This window comes from Carlito syrichta, unplaced genomic scaffold (genome assembly GCF_000164805.1).
Source record: "Carlito syrichta isolate Samal-C Ts95f unplaced genomic scaffold, Tarsius_syrichta-2.0.1 Scaffold304658, whole genome shotgun sequence".
Classification (NCBI taxonomy): domain Eukaryota; kingdom Metazoa; phylum Chordata; class Mammalia; order Primates; family Tarsiidae; genus Carlito; species Carlito syrichta.
This window is the reverse complement of record NW_007248754.1, coordinates 92,739-97,177: the sequence shown is the minus strand read 5'-3', so window position 1 is coordinate 97,177 and position 4,439 is coordinate 92,739. Positions and strand designations below refer to the sequence as shown.

The window sequence follows — 4,439 nt, the reverse complement described above, 5'->3', positions numbered from 1 at the left end:
CTGGTCTTGAACCCATGGGCTCAGGCAATCCTTTTGCCTCAGCCTCCCAAAGGGCTGGGATTACAGGCTGAGCCACCGCACCCAGCCTTAAAGTCTATATATTTTTAGAGTCTTCTGTGTGTATAATACTTAACACATAAATGCTTAACAAAAAGATAGTGTTATAGGCCAGGCGCGGTGGCTCAAGCCTGTACTCCCAGCACTTTGGGTGGCTGAGTGTAAGAGGATTGCCTGAGCTCACGGGTTCGAAACCAGTCTGGGCAACTTGGCAAGAACTCATCTCTACAATAAGTCAAAAAATTAGCCAGGCATGGTGGCGCGTGCCTGTATTTGCAGCTACTTGGAAGGCTGAGGCAGAAGGATCACCTGAGCCCAGCAGATAGAGGTTGCGGTGGCCGTGAGAATGCCACTGCCCTCCAGCCTGGGTGATGGAGTGAGACTCCAACTCAAAAAAAAAAAAAAAGATAGTGTTATAAAATGAGGAAGTGTAAGACATGAGGCACGTGCCTGTAGTCCCAGCTACTTGGAAAGCTGAGGCAGAAAGATCACCTGAGCTCAGCAGGTCAAGGCTGCAGTAGCCATAATTGTGTCACTGCACTCCAGCATGGGCAACAGAGTGAGACTTCACTAAAGATAAAAAATAATTTAAAAAATATATATTTTTTGAGTTGGAGTCTCACTCTGTTGCCCAGACTGGAGTGCAGTGCCCACTCCTGGCCACTGCAGCGTTGACCTGCTGGGCTCTGGCGATCCTTCCGCCTCATCCTTCCAAGTAGCCGGAATTACAGGCATGTGCTACCACGCCCGGCTGATTTTTTGACTTATTGTAGAGATGAGGGCTCGCCAAGTTGCCCAGGCGTGTCTCGAACCCGCGGGCTCAGACAGTTCACTCACCTCAGCCTCCCAAAGCGCAGGATTACAGGCTGAGCCACTGAGCCCGGCTTTAAAATTTTTAAAAAGATTTACATGTGAAAAAACTGAAAACTTGAAAGTAAGAAAAGAAAATATAGGAGAATTATTGTATAATCTAAGAAAGACTTTCTAAGCATGATAAAAATAAATAAATGCTATAAAAAGAAAGAAGCTATATACAAGTATCAATTTAAAGTACTGCATAGTGAGGCCAGGCACGGTGGTTCATGCCTGTAATCCCAGCACTTTGGGAGGCCAAGGCAGGAAGACTGCATGAACCCAGGAGTTCAAGACCAGCCTAGGCAACACAGCAAGATCCCATTTCAATGAATCAATCAATCAATCAAAATACTGCTTAGTGACAACACCATAAACAAACTTTTAAACATGTGACAGCCAGATGCAGTGGCTCATGCCTATAATCCCAGCACTTTGGGAAGCCAAGGTGAGAGGATTGCCTGAGTCCCCAAGTTCGAGACCAGCCTGGGCAACTTGGCGAGACCTTGTCTCTACAATAAATAAAAAAAATATCCAGGCGTGGTGGCACACACCTGTAGTTCCAGCTACTTGGAAGGCTGAGGTGGAAGGATCCACTGGGCCCAGGAGGTTGAGGCTGCAGTGGCCATAAGCATGCCACTGCACTCCAGCCTGGGCGACAGAGTGAGACTCTGATTCAAAACAAAAAACAACATGAATATGTGCTCAATCTTCTTCATCACAAGGGAAATGCAAATTAAAACGACGAGAGTGGCAGGCAAAAACTGTGACAGCACCACGTGAAGGCTAAAGAACAGATGCTCACACACACTGCTGGTGTGAGTGTACACCGGTTCAGACCCTTGGAGAACAACTTGACAGTATCTGTCGAAATCTAGAACACATGTTTTAGCAGGCACCAGGCGTCTTGTGTCCCAAAACCACTCCTCCACATTCCTTGCCAGCAGAATCGAGCTGCTCAGACGGGACTGTGCCAAGCTCCGAGCAGTGGACGTGTGTACTGACTCATTCCTACTTATTAAACACTTCCTGAGTGCTAGGTACTGTTCTGGGGAAACAATGGTGAAGAAAGCAGCCCAACTCCCCGCCTTCATGGCGATCCGCACCTACTGAATGAGACACTAGAGCAAAACAGCAACAGTGGTGTTTGGACGTGTGTTTCAGGTAACAAATGACCATATCGCTTTTCACCCAAATAGGGACACTTTTGAGAGTGACGGAGTGCCACTATAAAACACACCAGGGGGCCGGGCGCAGTGGCTCACACCTATAATCCCAGCACTTTGGGAGGCCGAGGTGAGAGGATTGCCTGAGCCCACAGGTTCGAGACCAGGCTGGGCAACTTGGCAAGACCTCATCTCTACCATAAATCAAAAAATTAGCTGGGTGTGGTGGTGTGTGCCTGTAGTTCCAGCTACTTGGAAGGCTGAGGTGGAAGGATCGCCTGAGCCCAGTAGGTTGAGGCTGTGGTGGCCGTAAACATGCCACTGCCCTCCAGCCTGAGCGACAGAGTGAGACTCCAACTTAACACACACACACATACACACACACACCAGGGCAACAGGTGCAAACTGGGGTTGTCACAAGCACATTGGGAAATATGGTTTCCTTTGTGATGCTAAAATGATGATGACATCAATACTGCTCATGTTGTTCCCTGACACCTTTCATTCTAAAATGACTCTGCCAGAAAACTAAAGAAAACCGAGACCCAGACTAGCTCTGGGGAAAATACAAATGACAGATAAACATGAAAAGATGGGGGTGCACACCTCATCAACAAGGGTAGCTGCATAGCAAACATTTGGATACCTAACCCTGAACTGTGCCCCACAACTACCAGATAGAAAAATGAAAGAATCAAAAAAAGACATTAAAAGATGCTCAACCTCTTTAGTAATGAGGAAAAGTAAGATGGTTTGGGTCCGTCGCAAGCAAGAGAGGAGCGAGTTCGACCGCAGGAGCAGAGCAATGCCTAAATCAAAGGAACTTGTTTCTTCAAGTTCTTTGGCAGCTATTCTGACAGTGAGGTCGACAAAAAGCTAAAGAGGAAAAAGCAGTTGCTCCAGAAAAACCTGTAAAGAAGCAAAAGACTGGTGAAACTTGAAGAGCTCTGTCATCTTCCGAACAGAGCGGCAGTGGCAGAGATGACATGTTTCAAAAATCGGGAAAATGCGGTATGTTAGCATTCAGGACTTTACAGGGAAAGTTCTAATTGATATTAGAGAATAATGGATGGACCCAGAAGGTGAAATGAAACCGGGAAGAAAAGGTATTTCTTTAAATCCAGAGCAGTGGAGCCAGCTGAAGGAACAGATTTGATACTGATGATGCAGTAAGAAAGCTATAAAATCTGAGCTGTATTAAATCTGTACCGTTCTTGTTTTAGTCTGTCTTTTTACATTGGTTTTTGTTTTCCAAACGTTGTTCTCCAACCTATTGTATGTTTGCATTGCAGAACAATTTGTAAGATGAATACTTTTTTAAAAATGTGCTTTATTAAAAATGTTCTGAGTGAAGCTAATTGTCAACTTTATTAAGGAAGATTGCTTTGTGCCCACCACCTAGTGTAAAATAAAATCAAGTAACACAATCCTAAAGAATAATAATAATAATGATAAGATGGCTTGGGAGGATTTAAAAAGAAAAGAAGCATGCGGTCAGAATGCTTTCAAAACATGTGATGCAACTTTGTTTGATTTGAAATGATAATTTCTGGACATAGCTCCTGACATGAAAATGATTAAAACATCACTGTTGGATTAAGAAAAAAAACACTGCCATACGAATATTTTAGTTCATAAAAACAGCACAGAACACTCAAATATTTTAAAACAGTGTTAGAATCACTATCCATTCCATTTCTTTTGCCTGACAGTCACTTTTCCAGCCTCCTTGTGGCCCAGTAGTGGTTAATGAAACAGAAAAACAATAGCCAGAATTCCACTAGGAAGGCTTTCTTCCTGTTGAAAGGGACAAGCTCAAAAGGAATGCTCGCTGGGGCCGCTTCCTCCCTTCTGCTCTAGCCTAGAAGGTGGTAGGATGGCTGCAGCAGCTACTTTAAAGCCACAAAGTGACAACATGGTAAGGACTGCAGAGAAGAAAGACCAAGAAGAAAGGAAGAACCCAGAGACCCTGGTGGCCTTGCTGAGCAGCCAGAGCAATCCTGACACTCCTCAAGAGAACCGTGAGTTAGGGGTGGAGAGAGACTTTATCCTCCATATACCTTTTGGTACTCTCTAAATTTTGTTCTTTGTGCATGAAATGCCTGTTCTAGGTTTGGCCCGGCGGCGCACACCTGTATCCCAGTGCTTTGGGAGGCCGAGGTAGGAGAATCGCTTGAGCCCAGGAGTTTGAGACTAGGCTGAGCAACACAGTGAGACCTGCCTCTACCAAAAATAAATAAATAAAAAGATAAATACCTGTTCAAATAAAACTGTAGTGCCTGGGATTCTATCAATCAAACATTTAAGTGAAAAATAAAAATATTTTCCATCTATATTGGTTTTTAGGGGAAGAAGAGGGTTGTT

General features: G+C 44.6%; 1 pseudogene; it reads left to right on the top strand.

The window, feature by feature from the left end:
* The first annotated feature begins 2,880 nt into the window (after nucleotides 1-2,880).
* On the top strand, nucleotides 2,881-3,259 carry LOC110595833 (annotated as a pseudogene).
* Nucleotides 3,260-4,439: the final 1,180 nt, after the last annotated feature.